The 16,673-nt window shown below is 43.6% G+C and overlaps 1 protein-coding gene across 1 annotated transcript in view; it reads right to left on the minus strand.

The window, feature by feature from the left end:
• Positions 1 to 16,405, minus strand: part of LOC143982295 (calpain-2 catalytic subunit-like) — a 260,340-nt gene extending 243,935 nt beyond the window's left edge. The window contains exons 1-2 of the mRNA XM_077480899.1: positions 16,388 to 16,405; positions 14,242 to 14,318 (exon numbers count right to left, since the gene is read on the minus strand). The gene's annotated coding sequence lies outside the window, so the exon portion shown is untranslated. The remainder of the gene's footprint in view (positions 1 to 14,241; positions 14,319 to 16,387) is intronic.
• Between the last annotated feature and the right edge of the window lie 268 nt (positions 16,406 to 16,673).

Here is a 16,673-nt window from a genome sequence, read left to right on the forward strand (position 1 = left end):
GCCATTTTCTCGGAGACCAAAAATTAAATCTAATCTCCTATGGGCTGGACCCAACCTTAACCCCCCAAGCCTAAACATTTCCCTTTTTCTTGTGTAAAAAGGAAATTGAACTTTTCCCTGTTTTTTTTTTAAAAATTGTCTTTCTTTTTTTAAAAATAAATAGAAATAATTCTTTTTGAATATACTGGTTGTGTTCACAACTCTCTTTATGCCTAAAAAGTCCAACTGAACCCACATTTTTTCTTCTGAGGTCTTTTATGTGAAGGTTCTTTTATTCCTTTTTTTATTTTTCTTCCTTACTTCCCCTTTTCCCTGTCAATATTTACATCCAGCCTTAACCCCGTCTCGCCACCATTTTCCTAGAGACCAAATGTGATCTGGGTCTGCAGCCAGGTCCCACCTCAACTCAAACGCCATTTTTTTGTGGACTGAACCTACATCCGGAAATGTGTGACTGAAAACATTCAAACGCCACACCGTACCAGATCTCAGTTCAAATACACCCTCTGAATACCAGGCCTCCGGATCAAACAGATCCCTCCTCCACGGCATATATATATTACCCTAAAGGGTCGATCTGTGTCACAGGAGGCCAGCTAACGTGCTATATTAAATTTGACTAGAGGGAAATAATCTATCCTCATCTGATCAATTAAGAGGAAAAAACGTCTTACCCCCTCAAGTAAAAAGTGCATATTTATGCTAATAACACAATTGCAAGTTTAATCTAAATATCCCCCCTAAGAAAAGGGGGGGGGGGAAATTCCTTTTTAAATCCTAAAAATTATACATTATTACAAGATTTCAAAAGATGAAATCAATTACAGAGACAAACAAAAATTTATATTATGTTTACGGTCTCTTATCCAAATAGATGACGTCCTCCTCCCATTTCCCCATGAAGAGATTCGACAAACTGGGAGGAGGATGTCATCTATTTGGATAAGAGACCAGAACTGGTCCTTTGGGCCAGGTATATAGATGACGTCCTCCTCCTGTGGAATGGTTCCTTTGAGTCCCTGAAGGGATTTATGACGGAACTTAATAAGAACGATACTCACACACTATTAATTTCTTAGACCTTAAGATCTGGAGTTAGGGGGATACCCTAATGACATCTACTTTCTTTAAGGGCACCGACCGTAATGCATTTATCCCACGGGACAGTTGCCATCATAAGGCATGGTTGGAGTCCATTCCGAAAAGCCAGTTTATCAGAATGATGGCGGAACTGTTCCTGGGAGGGGGATTTTGATGTGCAGGCTGGTGTTCTTGTGGAGAGATTGGTAGCAAGGGGTTGCAATGAAAAGAATCTGAAAGAAAAACTTAGGGACGTACGTGAGATTGATCGTAACCTTCTGCTTAAAGAAAAAACTGAAATTGAAAGGAATAGTAATATGAACAATTTTCAATGTCCATTTGTCACCGGATTCTCTCAACAACACTTTTCAGTTAAAAAGATCATACAAAAACATTGGCATATAATTAAAAATGACCAGGTTTTGGGTTCATCCCTTCCTGAGAAACCGCAGGTGGTTTTTAGGGTTGTACCATCAATTAAACATAGAATTGCACCCAATGTGTGTGACCCCCCGACAATTAAACCCATGTTTTTTCAGAACTTAATAGGGTTTTTCAAGTGTAATAAGTGCAGTGTATGCTCTATCAATAATATAAAGAAGAAAACAACAGCATTTTGTTCAGGAAATACTAAACAAATTTTCCCCATTAAATCCTTTATAACTTGTTCCACAGAGGGGGTGGTGTACCTTCTAACCTGTCCCTGTGGGCTCCAGTATGTGGGCCGGACTTTGCGCCCTCTTCAAGTGAGATTGGGTGAACATCTGGTAAATATTGGAAGGGGGTTTAAAGGACATCCAATTTCAAAACACTATTTGGAAGTACATGATCGCAATCCCCGGGGAACTTCCCTTTTGGGAATTGATAAATTACGGTTGCCCTGGAGAGGAGGCCCTAAAAAGAGGGCGATTTCGAAACTCAAAATGAGTTGGATATATAGAATTAAAAGCCTTAAACCCTCTGGACTCAACGTAGATATAGAGATTAATGCTTTTATAGATAATGCATGAGCGGTACACAAAATGCTCAGTGTGTTTTACTACCTAGGAAATTAGGGTCACATAACCCCTTTAAAAAAAAAATTTAATCTTAATTTTTGATTTTAATTTTTTAGTCAGCATAGCGGTGTGGTAGTAGTGATGAGTATGAACTGGTCTGACTACTGGTTCGAAGAGACCGTAAACATAATATTAATTTTTGTTTGTCTCTGTAATTGATTTAATCTTTGAATCTTGTAATAATGTATAATTTTTAGGATTAAAAAAGGAATTTCCCCGCCCCCTTTTTATTAGGGGGGATATTTAGATTAAACTTGCAATTGTGTTAATAGCATAAATATGCACTTTTCACTTGAGGGGGTAAGAAGTTTTTTCCTCTTAATTAATCAGATGAGGATAGATTATTTCCCTCTAGTCAAATTTAATATAGCACGTTAGCTGGCCTCCTGTGACACAGATCGACCCTTTAGGGTAATCTATATATGCTGTGGAGGAGGGATCTGTTTAAATCGGAGGCCTGGTATTCAGGGGGTGTATTTGAACTGAGATCTGGTACGGTGTGGCATTTGAATGTTTTCAGTCACACATTTCCGGATGTAGGTTCAGTCCACAAAAAAATTGCGTTTGAGTTGAGGTGGGACCTGGCTGCAGACCCAGATTACATTTGGTCTCTAGGAAAATGGTGGCGAGATGGGGTTAAGGCTGGGTCCAGCCCATAGGAGATTAGATTAAATTTTTGGTCTCCGAGAAAATGTTATCCGAATGGAACCGAGGCTTGTTTTCGGCTCTAATGTTATTTAAATGATGGATCAGCATATCACCTGTGCCCCAGGAGGACGTAAGGTATTACGAAACATGTCAGGCTGTTTATGCTGATACCACCACGTTTAGAATATCCCCCAGCACGGGTGTATATTTGTTCTTAATTTAACCGGTTTTTATTTTTTATTTGTTATATAACCTGGCCATTTTGGGTCATACCTCTGGTCTGCTGTATATATTTTTTAATCTAATAAATTTGTTGATTGTTTAATGGTACGTTCACGATCAGAGTCCACTTTTGTTTCCCCTTCCCTTCGCTCGTGGCCGGGCGGCCCGAGCGTCTTGTTTCACTACAGGTTTGTTCACTGAGGAACCTTCATGTATGATAGCCTATCGGAGAGCTTTCCATAACTCCGGAAACTAACAGTGATTGGACGGCCACCCTGCCCATTTGCTTCACGTCGACTGAGAGGAAAGCAGGACGATCGGCTGGTTCCAGAATCTTTCGGCCCATGTCGGTAATCTTTGGAAGATCCGTACGTGCTCACGCCCTCAGCGGCGTGTGAGAGCGGAGTACACATTTGCGATCCCTGCACAGGGGTTTTGTCTGCCAGCGCTAACGACTCCGTTGGTCTGGAGTCCATCCATTGCGGTAAGAGTCCAACTTTTTTTTGGTCTGGAAGTGATACTGGCAAAACCAGGAAGGTCTCATCAAACTTTTGAGAAGGACTGATTTCCCTGTTCTCTATAATTTGGGGACTTAAATCATAACCAGGAGTTTTTTCGCATAAGGACTTTTGAGATTGAATATTAGAATTTCTTACATGGTGTATTTTTATTACTCATGTTTTATATATAATCTATATTGGATTTCATTACTTTTTTACACTATAGATTTCACGTATATTCAGCGCAACTTTACACATAATTTTTTCTGATTTAATCCATAATTGATATTTGATGGTTTTTAGTTGCAGCTTTTAGGTTTTGCCCCAGCGCGATATTTTTTGTTTGTTTTTTGGTTTAAGTAATTTCCTAAACCGTACTTCATTAGAGAATAGGAGCGTGATCTTAAAGCTGAGTTCTGCTAAAAAATAAAATTAAAATTAAATTAAAAGTCAGCAGCTAAAAATACTGCAACTGCTGACTTTTAATAATCGGACACTTGCCTCTCCCAGGGTCCAGTGATGCGGGAGAGCATAAAGTGAGTGTAAACACACAGATCCCGGTTCTTTCAGGGCAGTACAGACAGATCGTGTGTTCATACTATGTATGAAAAAAATTTTTTTTTTTGATAAAAAAAAATGTGGGATATTTATTATAGCAAAAAGTAAAAGATATTGGGCATTATTTACGAAAGGTAAATACACTTTTCACTGCAAGTGCACTTGAAAGTGCACTTGGAAGTGCAGTTGCTCTAAATCTAAGGGGTAGATCTGAAATGAGTGGAAGCTCTGCTGATTTTATCATCCAATCATGTGTAAGCTAAATGCTGTTTTTTATTTTCCTTGCATGTCCCCCTCGGATCTACAGCGACTTTACTTCCAAGTGCACTTTCAATGCACTTTTTCAAGTGCACTTGCAGTGCAAAGTGGATTTTCCTTTAGTAAATAAACCCCATTGTGTTTTTGTTCTTTTGTTTATAGCGCAAAAAATAAAAACTGCAGAGGTGATCAAATACTACCAAAAGAAAGCTCTATTTGTGGGAAAAAAAGGACGTCAATTTTGTTTGTGTACAGCGCAATTGTCAGTTAAAGCGATGAAGTGCTGTATCACAAAAAATGGCCTGGTCATTGAGCAGCCAAATCTTCTGGGGCTGAAGTGGTTAAAAGAGAGCATGTCATGACAGCTGTTGCTCTGGCGCCTGATGCTCCCATCAACCTACTGGGGCTGCCACTTCCAGCTCCCAAAAGCCAAGATAGCTCTGGAGCAGAGCACACTTCTACAGCAACTTTTTTAGTGATATGCCAACCCCAGTTTTAGCACCACCACTGGGAACTGAGCAAAAGAGAGCCATAGTTTTACCAGATTTGATATATGGCTTCTTCAAATTTTCAGTCGAAAAAGGTTGGGTGGGACAGTTGCGACAGGGCCACCCATGAAGTGAATTTCAGCAAGTTCATCAAAAACTATCTGAAATATGCATCGTGTATGCCCAGGTTAAGTCCCATCTTCTCCATCAAATAGGACTGTACAATGTAACTTTGTAGGAAGTCCCAGCACAGATGCGAGGGATGGCAGTAAATGGTGACCCTGGATGATGCCTGAACAAAGATGGCTTGGTCTTTTAGGTGAGAATAGGGGTGAAGGCATTACAGGGGGAGTATACAACTAGCAATATTTAAAACAACAATAAAGAGTCCTTTAGAATACCGCAGCAGCGCATTTTCTTATCCAACTTCAAGTGTAGATCTATATTTTCATAAATTGTCTATGAAAAAACGTAGCGGTAGGAAAACAAGTCTTTGCTGTGCTGAAAAGCTTCCACCAAAGATCACCACGTGTGATGTAATCTCCCCTTTGGGGATGCACTCACCAGACAACAAATAATGCCCAGCATTAAGAAAATGGTAATTCCCCTTTTCACCTGCTCCACTCCTACAATCCATCAGATGTCAGTATATTTCCATGGGCTCCAGGTTCATGTGAAAATAATGTAATGTCCACACAGTGTAAACCCATATAATAGTTTATTATAATCAAAAAGTGTGTACAGCGGACGGACACCAGAATGGCTTCCTGTTGGCTGGAACACAACCATTGAGGCGCACGCAACGCTTCCGGTAAGCCACCACCTGGCGCGTTTCGTCATATCCTGACTTCGCCCTCGTGACGAAGTTAGGATATGACGTAACGCATCAGAGTCGTGGCTTACCAGAAGTGATGTGTGCGCCTCAACGGTTGCGTTCCAGCCAACAGGAAGCCATTCAGGTGTCCATCCGCTGTACACAGTGGACGCTCTGAGTTCTTTCCGGCGGCGGAATCTTCTGTTACAGGCATAGTGCACTTTGATTTATGCTTCATTTTATATTTGTTCTGGTACGCATATTTTGTACTAGGGGGGCTTTTTGATTTTAATAAATTATTATATGGGTTTACACTATGTGGACATTACATTTTATTTCACATGAACCTGGAGCCCTTGGAAATATCATACTGACATCTGATGGATTGTAGGAGTGGAGCAGGTGAAAAGTGGAATTACCATTTTCTTAAGGCTTGACATTATTTGTTGTCTGGTGAGTGCATCGCACGTAGTGATCTTTGGTGGAAGCTTTTCAGCACAGCAAAGACTTGTTTTCCTACCGCTACATGTTTTTTCATAGACTATTTATAAAAATATATATCTACACTTGAAGGTAAATAAGAAAATGTGCTGCTACAGTATTCTAAAGGGCTCTTTATTGTGGTTTTAAATATTGCCAGTTTTACATGTTGATTTTAAATAAGTAGCTGCTTTGTCTGATACCATAATTTTAATTATATTGGGAACCAGCAGACGTTTAATCCAAAGAGCGCGGAGGGGTGTTCACTGTGGGCGCGTTTTCTGAACATCTGATTTTTAATATTACAGGGGGAGTACTGTGATCTTTTTGAGAGGTAAAAAAAAAAAAACAGAAGTGTTAAAGTAACATGTGAGGTAAGGTGTTGCACCTAAAGTTTGAAAAAAACCATGTGCACGTGCTTTAAAGGAGAAGTAGGGCTAAAGCTTTTGGCCCTACTTCTCCTGTGGGTCACAGGAGTGCACTTCTGCAGTCCTGTGACCTGCTAAAATCTACTGTTGGCTGACATCACAGTTCTGGGCCAGGCTAGAGAGATCTCAACTTTAATGTCGGGATCCACCCAGATCACTGACTGGGGTAGCTGGCTCAGCCTCTCAGCGTGCTGCTAAAAGCCTGAGCTATTCCCTCCCTACTCCTCCACATGCCCATCAGATCAACGGTGCATCCATCTAGGTGAGAATGAATGTTTTGTTTTTATTTTTTAATTCCTGAACTTCTCTTTTAATACATATGTAGTACATGGTATTATTTAAAATCAAGGCATGTCCACTTATGAAGTGGAAGGCAAATACCTTTTTTTTGGGTCTTTTAGAGTCCGTCATGTGATCCTTCTCTAAGTCTCCAGTAAGTCTGTGCAACGTGTGGGCAGAGTGTGAGCGAAAATTTCGAAAAAAAAACAAATTTTTTAAAATTTTTGCTATAATAAATATCCCACAAAATTATATCAGTTAAGGCCAATATGTATTCTACTACATATTTTTGGTTAAAAAAATAAATAAATCGCAATAAGCGTATATTGATTGGCTTGCGCAAAAGTTATAGCGTCTACAAACTGTGGATAGGTTTTTTTTTTTTTTTTACTAGTAATGGTGGCGATCTGCGATTTTTATCGGGACTGGGAAATTATGCCAGACAATTTTGCCCAATTTTTGGGACCAGTGGCATTAATACCACAATTAATGCTATAAAAATGCATTGATTACTGTAAAAATGTCACGGACAGTGTAAGGGTTAATGCTGGGGGGCGATCAATGAGTTAATGTGTTCCCTAGTACTGTTCTAACTGAAGGGGGAGGGGACTGTGTAGGGGAGATGACAGATTGCTGTTCTTACGCTATATGAACAGAAGATCTGTATGTTCTCCCCTCAGGGAACCGGAAACTGTGTGTTTATACACACACAGATTCCGGTTCTCCGTGTGTCAGCGGCGATCGCGGGAGCCTGGAGGTGATCGTGACTGCCAGGCACTCGCATCAACACAAGGAGGGCTCGCACGCCCCCTAGTGGCTACAGGGCAAAGCCACATTACATAATGTTGGTTAGCCCAGCCGTGCCATTCTGCCACAGTGCAACTGTGGTGGCTGGTCGGCAAGTGCTTAATGTGATAATAATGAAGCTGCTTTTCTGGTGAAATTGATGGAGTTATGGCAAACAAATTTTCAAAGGCTTTATCCTTCTAGTGATATCAAGAATTATACTGTTATGCTTGTTATTTTTTTTGGTGCAAGTTACCACAACACCATTATCCTGTAGTTTTTTTAATCAAATATACAACTGTTGGTGTCCCTTGTCAATTTTACATTGTAATTTTTTAAAATGTAACTGCCTACTGCCAAACTGCCATTTGAAGTAAAACACAGAGCCAAGTATTATTCTCCACAATTTTTTTATTGTGCATTAAAAAAAGAAAACAAATAAAATTAGATATGCTATCTGCCAATAGAACTTAACCAAAAATTGCATTCTATGCATCCAAAAATTATAGATTATTATAACTATACCAAATCAAATCATTATTCAACCAAAAAATAAAATAAAGGTCTCATGCATGTGTCCTGCTTCTTAATATAGGGGGTCAATAATGCCAAGAGTTGGTGAAAGCAGGGGTCCGTCTTCCGGAGATAATTCTGAAAATCATCTGGATTACCTGGAGCTCCCGCAGCAAACTCCTATGACATAATTGGTCACTATTTATAAAGCAACCAATTGTTGGTCTAAGGCCGCGTACACACGGGCGGACTGTTCGCCCAACCTTGTCCGCTGAACAGTGTTTGGGCGGACAGTCCGCTCGTGTGTGGGCTTTCAGCGGACAGTTTCAGCGGACAGTTGGACGGACAAAGTCTTTCGGAAATTCCGAAAAACTGTCCGCTGAAACTGTGTTTGAGCGAACAGTCCGCCCGTGTGTGGGCTTGTCCGCTGTACTTTCGAAATGAGCGGACTGTTCCCGCTCGGAAAGTCCGCCCATTTCGAGCGCGTGTACAGGTAGGCGGGGCCCGCGAAGGAGACGTCGCGGGCTCCGCCGCCTGGAATGGGCTTAAAGGGGAACCCCAACGCCGAAAAAAATCGGCGTGGGGGTTCCCCCCAAGTCCAGACCAGACCCTTGTCCGAGCACGCTACCCGGCCGGCCAGGAAAGGGGGGCGAGCGAGCGCGCCCCCCCTCCTGAGCCGTACCAGGCCGCGTGCCCTCAACATGGGGGGTGCCTTGGGGAAGGGGGGGCCGCGCGGCCCCCCCACCCCAAAGCACCTTGTCCCCATGTTGATGAGGACAAGGGCCTCTTCCCGACAACCCTGGCCGTTGGTTGTCGGGGTCTGCGGGCGGGGGGCTTATCGGAATCCGGGAGCCCCCTTTAAGAAGGGGGCCCCCGGATACCGGCCCCCCACCCAATGTGAATGAGTATGGGGTACAATGTACCCCTACCCATTCACCTGTGAAATAAAGTACAAAAAAAAAACACAACACATGGAAAAAGTATTTTATTGCACAGCTCCGGGGGTCTTCCGTCTTCGGGGGTCTTCTCGCCGGACTCCTCCGCTATGTGTGTGTAGCTCTTTTACTAGCGGAGGAGTCCGGCTTTCTTCCTCCCCGCCGCCGGCCTCTTCTCCCGACTTCGGGGGTCTTGTCCCCCTCTTCGGTTCTTCTGCCGGGCCACCGCGCCTGGTCCGGTGGCCCGGTCTTCTGTCGCCGTCTTCCGTTCTTCTGTCGCCGCCTTCGGTTCTTCTGCCGGGCCACCGCGCCTTCTTGTAGCTCTTTTACAGGCGGTGGCCCGGTCTTCTGTCGCCGCCGCTGTCGTCGTCGTCGCCGCCGCCTTCCGTTCTTGTTCTTCTTCTTGTTCTTCTTCTTGTTCTTCTCCTGGAGATGTTGACTCGACGATCTCTCCGGCCGGAATGCCAGAGCCGCGCTGTGCGGTCACTTATATAGTGACAATGGGGCGGTGTCACATGGTATATGTCACATGGGTTGGTCACATGGTGACCCCGCCCCCTTACGATGTCATAGTCCCCATGTGACATCAACCCATGTGACCAACCCATGTGACATATACCATGTGACACCGCCCCATTGTCACTATATAAGTGGCAGCGGAGCGTGTCCCTGGCATTCCGGCCGGAGAGCTCGTCGAGTCAACATCTCCAGGAGAAGAACAAGAACAAGAAGAAGAAGAAGAACAAGAACGGAAGGCGGCGGCGGCGGCGGCGACGACGACGACAGCGGCGGCGACAGAAGACCGGGCCACCGCCTGTAAAAGAGCTACAAGAAGGCGCGGTGGCCCGGCAGAAGAACCGAAGAGGGGGACAAGACCCCCGAAGTCGGGAGAAGAGGCCGGCGGCGGGGAGGAAGAAAGCCGGACTCCTCCGCTAGTAAAAGAGCTACACACACATAGCGGAGGAGTCCGGCGAGAAGACCCCCGAAGACGGAAGACCCCCGGAGCTGTGCAATAAAATACTTTTTCCATGTGTTGTGTTTTTTTTTGTACTTTATTTCACAGGTGAATGGGTAGGGGTACATTGTACCCCATACTCATTCACATAGGGTGGGGGGCCGGTATCCGGGGGCCCACTTCTTAAAGGGGGCTCCCGGATTCCGATAAGCCCCCCGCCCGCAGACCCCGACAACCAACGGCCAGGGTTGTCGGGAAGAGGCCCTTGTCCTCATCAACATGGGGACAAGGTGCTTTGGGGTGGGGGGGCCGCGCGGCCCCCCCTTCCCCAAGGCACCCCCCATGTTGAGGGCACGCGGCCTGGTACGGCTCAGGAGGGGGGGCACGCTCGCTCGCCCCCCTTTCCTGGCCGGCCGGGTAGCGTGCTCGGACAAGGGTCTGGTCTGGACTTGGGGGGAACCCCCACGCCGATTTTTTTCGGCGTTGGGGTTCCCCTTTAAGCCCATTCCAGGCGGCGGAGCCCGCGACGTCTCCTTCGCGGGCCCCGCCTACCTGTACACGCGCTCGAAATGGGCGGATTTGCCTCCTCCTTACGTGGGCGAGTCCGTTCATTTCAAAAGTTGAGCGAACTGTTTGCCCAACCTTGTTCGTCAAACAGTCCGCTCGTGTGTGGGCAAGTCCGCTCATGCAAATTTTGAGCGGACTGTTTGCCGAAACTGTTTGACGAACAAGGTTGGGCAAACAGTCCGCGCGTGTGTACGCGGCCTAAGAAATCCTCCTTCCCTTGTTCCTGGACTGGACTTGGGTCAAAGCAATAACTCCAAGGCCAATAATAAATAACATGTTATCTCCTCCGATTCCACAACATGGCTGGTTGACGAACGGCCGTTCAGAAACAGACTGAAAAGCACAAATCAACACTCCAAAAACTTCTACTAACACAAATTTAGCAGAAGGAGCCCAAAGGGTGGTGCATGACAATGAAACTTCCTCTTTATCGTCTCGTAGTACGTTCAGTATGTCACTACGTTCGTGTTTGTTGGCCAACAATTGTGTGCCGTTTGTATGCAAGACAAGATTTTGGCCAACGTCCTTCGGACAAAGGTCCGAGGCTTTGTCTGCGGGAAAATCCAATCGTGTATACGAGGCTTAAGGCTCCACGCACACTGGGCTTAAAAAAATGCCAGTTCCCTTGGCAGAAAAAAAACGCTCCTATAGAGCATTTTTGTACACATGTTTTGGCACGTTTAGGAGTGTTTAGCGCTTTTTTTTTTTTTTTTTTTTTTTTAAATTTTGCCAGAAAGCTCAAAAAAGCAAACCAGATGTTTTTTTTTTCCCTGCCTCTAAACGCTCAGCATATAATATGCATCCAATTGTCTTAATGTGCATGGACACAGGATAATATTGAGCTGCATCTACAGGCAGGACACAAAACTCCTGTAGAAGTAGCCTTTTTAAGCCCAGTGTGCATAGAGCCTAAAATGGAAATTATAGCTGATGCTAGGCCTGCTGTAAGGTCCCTAATCCCCTTCCTAGAGAGTTAGTAATTTTTTGACCCATAAAATACTTTTGATCACCGTGGCTGCCATCACAAGACCACCCCAACCTCCTTGGTCAGACTCTACACTGGTAGTAGCCAGGCAGTACTAGCTCACACTCATCACTTTTATGTGCTCAGGGATTACATTTCCCAGTAACAAACATTTTATTATGAGCATGTCGCTGCACATGCAAAGGAGCTTTCATGACAACATGCCTTCCATTATTGCAGGTAAGTAAAAAAAAAAACTTAACAAAAGTTTTAAAACAGCATATGGGACTTCCTCAACAACCCAATCCCCGCTAACCTTTGTAAAAAAAAACCTGAAAGTTTAACCTAAACAACTTTAACCTTATGTTCCTCCAAAGACTATAGAGAACTGTCATTGCAAATAAAAACATTCTACAAGGTTGTTGATGTGCAATGTGTACAGTATATAAATATATATGTTTAATATGCTTGGCCACTTTCCAGAGCAGCCAACACCCAGAAATGTATGTGTCCATGTATAAGGTCTGTTGTGCCGCAGCAAACTGTTCTGTCTCCATTGTTAAGTTTTAGGCTGTCTGCCAGGCGCTGGGAACATGTTCACAGGCAGGGTCATGTCTGCACATTATAAATTGGAATTCCATGCACAGATTTAAAAGGCAAACTCAAGGCAAATATTTTGTGTTATTTATATTTAGATTGAGTGGAGAAGGGTTATGAACTCTGTTGGGTTTGTGTTTCCATCAGGTGGATTCCCCTTCATCTCCTGTCCAGGTGACAGAAGCAAAGAAAATTATGGAAAATTTCTTGAGTAGGAAAAGAGACATCCACGAAAGCTGTTTTTTTGCATAGTAGGGTGGGAGTTACTGTTACTTTTATTTCCATCGGTGTTCTGGAGTTGCAGATCGTAAAATAAACCTGTAGAGGGTTTTAACCTTTCCCCAATATTGAAAAAACATTTTTAGCTGGAGTTGACATTAAAGTTTCATTGTTTGTAAGGTTGAATAAAGACACCAGTCCAACCTGAGTGAGTGTCTACAATTGTCCCTATCCCTGTACATTGGCACCCACTGCTGTCAATGAAATTCAGTGAGCCAATGAGGAGAAAGAGGGGGCGGGCCGAGCTGCGGTTATGCATCTGAATGGGCACACAAAGCAGCTTGGGTATCCCCATAGCAAGGTGCCTGCTGTGAGGGCACTAGGAAGGAGAGAGGGGCCAGGAGCGCCGGCGAGGGACCAGAGAAGAGGAGGATCTGGACTGCTCTGTGCAAAACCACTGCACAGAGCAGGTAAGTATGGCCGGTTTTGTTTTTTTGTTTAAAAATAACAAACTTTAATATCACTTTAAGGGGTACCTGCAAGCACCTACTTTATATATTAATATACATCTGACATGTTCACTTTAACTGTAAGCAAAGGAGGTAATTGTGAGCATGTGCCAATTTCAACATCTCCTAATTTATAATAGCTCCCTTTATAATTGGAGACGTCACATGTCTGATGAAAGGATCCTGCAAGGATCTGAAATGTCACTACTGTAACTATGATGTGACCATTGAATAAAGCTTTGGACCCATTCTGGAAATCCTTGGTGTGCTCGTGACATACTACTTGCTTTGATTGTCTTCAGCTCTGCTGATTTATATCATCCAATCATGTGCAAGCAAAAATGTTTTCTTTGGAGGGCCCATAAAGTAGAGTGGCCTGTGTGGGCTGAGTGGACACAGACCTGTCACCCACCCGTTCCGCTCATTGTGGCCCGCGACCAGTTACCAAGTCACTTAAGGGGTTGTAAACCCTTATTTTTTTGTTTTTTTTAAAACAAACATATCTTACTTACCTTCACTGTGCAGCTCGTTTTGCACAGTGTGCCCCCGATCATCAGCTTCTGGGGTCCCCAAACGGCGCTCGTGGCTCCTCCTCGCATCAGTAAACCCCCTAGGAGAAGAGCTTTCCCTGGGGGTTACCTTGTGGGCACGCTCCCAAATCCAGATTTTGAGTACATAGACACAGAATGCTGGACTCAGCCCTGTCCCCGGCGCACATGTAATTGGATTTGATTGACAGCAGCGGGAGCCAATGGCTGCGCTGCTATCAATCTATCCAAACAAGAGCCGAGAACCCCGGGCAGAAGAGCGAATCTCCGCTGAGGGAACTAATGGGTTCAGGTGAGTAAAACGGGGGGCTGGTCAGTGACAGAAGTTTTTTTTACCTTAATATACAGGATGCATTAAGGTGAAAAAACACGAGGGCTTACAAACCCCTTTTAGTGGCCTTCACTCTTCAATAGGTTGGGCACCCCTGGTTTAGTCCATCCTGGGCAAGCACCGGGCACTTTAAAGCTTCATTTACACATGCTTTGGTCTCTGAAGAACAATACACAATCAGAAAGCTCTTCAGAAATCATTTGACAGTCGAGAGCGGGAGATGTTGTATCACCCCCCTCACCAACTGCTATCTGAAAGAGTTTAACAATTCTTGGAGCTCTGCTCATAAATTGATATGCATGATGCAGAAAATAATTACACACTTTTCAAAATCCAGGCGATCTCCAGGGACACATTTTAAATACTTGGAATGTCCCTGAAAATCAGAGACAGCAATTCTAGAGTACGTCACCGTTCACATTCCACAGGAAGATGACAAGTCACAGTGCAAAGCGGTATTCCCTCAACAAGACCAAATATTCACAAAAGCTTAATTTTACTTACAAGGTTACAGCATTGTGCACACCACTGTTTGCATACACCCAGCCTTGGTCTTCTGTGGTCTTCCTAGCTATGTACTCCTGTATGAAAAAGGTGATGTTGGGACTGAGTATATAAATTCACTCACAGGACATATCGCATTCACACCTCTGAACTTTCAGCATACTTTAAACTGCACCTACAGCACATAGTAAGCTCTATACCATTATACTATTACTATTTTTAATAGAACAGCCATAACATAAGCATTCTACAGTGGAGTGATTTTAAACAATACCGCTTTCTGCATCTTTAGTGTAATTTCCAACAACTGATGCGTGTCCTCAATGACCGGGCAATCTTCTGGGACCTGTGACATGTCCCAGGATATTGCAGAGAGGGAGGGAGGGTGGAAGTGGGAGCTGGGTACCTGTCAAAACTAGGTACCCGCCCTCCACCCAAAAAAATGACAGGCCAACTATGGCATGTCAGGGGGTAAGGCTTCCTCAAAGTAGAAGTTCCACTTTTGGGTGGAACGCCACTTTAAAATGTAGCGAATTAGAAGAATGGATGATTAGCTAATATTTTATATGCTTCAATAATTTGCTCAGGTATACTGACATCATGCATTTAGACCTAGACCACTGCATTTATATGAAAAAAAGGGGTCCTTGGTATTTATCAAATTAGATTCAAGGAATGCTGTTTATAATAACGGTTATACAATTACCAGTGTGCTTATGTCAGCTCTCACCTAAATTGAAGTCATAACTGATCATATGTTCAGCACCATGGTAACTGCAAATCAAACAGCGGCTCAGATGACAGCTTCCTGGGCTGTAAAGAATAAGAGGATTTAGTTTTTCTTTCAGACAATGTCATTCATATGGATGAATAGTATATCATGTAAAAAGTAATAAATATGTGTGTCTGCAATCCATGGGTCCTTAGTATTTAGTCCTTGTCAGGGCTGGGCTCAGCCTTTCCTTCTCTGAGCTGGCCGCTCAGCTGTTGGCTAATTGCCAGCTCTCATCTCTCTCCACAGTTACTGTGGAGATACTGAATGGTTGCGTATACCAATGAAATTCACCGGCATAAGCAATCATAATGTGTAAAAAAAAAATCCTGATCACGTCCCCAGAGTAGTACAGTGTTACTATAGTAACACTGTATTGCTCTGGTCACAGTGTGTTAGAAAACAAAAACTTAAAAAAAAATATTTAAAAAAAGTAATAAAAAAAAACATTTAAAGAAACACTGCCACCCTGTACTGCACTGGTTACTACATACCTTGGACTGTCTACTTTCCAAAACAGAATAATTTGAGAGTATTTGTACTGTCCTGGTTTTTTCAAGCCTCAAGAAATGAGATGGGGTGTCAGTTTGTGGACTTTAAATTTCCTACAGACCAAATAATAAACACTGATTTGGGTTATTTCACCAAATAAATGTTGCAGAATACATTTTGACCTAAATTTATGAAGAAAGATTTTCCATCTTTTTTCATTTATTTAGCAAAAAATAAAAACCCCAGTGGTGATTACCATACATAGCACCAAAAGAAAACGTTATGTGTGAAAAAAATTATACAATTTTATTATGGGTACAGTGTTGAATGATCGATCATTCAAAGTGTGACAGAGCTGAAAGTTGAAAAATGGCCTGGGCAGGAAAGGTATTGTAGTGGTTAAATACGCTGTAAAAGTCATGGGTGCATTTACGGCACAATTATGGTTTTTAATAGAAGTGAATGTGGCAGTTGCAAAGTGTAGACACCTGCCAAAATATACAGGAAGTGATATTTTTGCCTTGCCGAAAACATGAGGCAACGCTAAGGCCAGGTTCACAGCATTGGGTCCGGTGCGTCACTGTTCCCCCGGTTCAGGTAGGATTCAGGTCCGAATGAACCGGACCCAAAGATGCACAGGACCCTTCTGCAATCCAGACCATGGTCACCCTGGACCTGTGTGAACCAACACCATTGAGAGCCGGTCACACTCACCTGTAATTCACATATATGTGAACCCAGCCTTACTCTGTAGTGTATATAACTCCATCCACTCCATATTTTAACAATTATGAGTGGAGTTGATAGGTGTTTGGGAAGCGGTAAAAACACAACCCAATTGCCTATTTTCAATGACTATTAAAAAGAACCCTAAATGCTCACCTTTACTTTTGCCCCATCTGGAGAATGTTTCTTGCAAGGGCAGGAACACAGTTGCTGCTTGGCATCCAGCACCCATGTATACTCAAAGTGATTGTAAAGGTTTTTTAACAAAAAATAACAAACATGTTATACTTACCTGCTCTGTGCAAGGGTTTTGCACAGAGCGGCCCTAATCCTCTTTTTCTGGGGTGTCCCGGTGGCGCTCCTACTCCTCCCCTTCATCGAGTGCCCCCAGGGAGAGACACTTTTCATTAGGGCACCCGTGCGGGCACTCTCCTGAGTCCTG

The sequence above is a fragment of the Lithobates pipiens genome, unplaced genomic scaffold (genome assembly GCF_037356315.1).
Source record: "Lithobates pipiens isolate NorthernLeopardFrog02 unplaced genomic scaffold, aLitPip1_a1.2 Scaffold_1, whole genome shotgun sequence".
Classification (NCBI taxonomy): domain Eukaryota; kingdom Metazoa; phylum Chordata; class Amphibia; order Anura; family Ranidae; genus Lithobates; species Lithobates pipiens.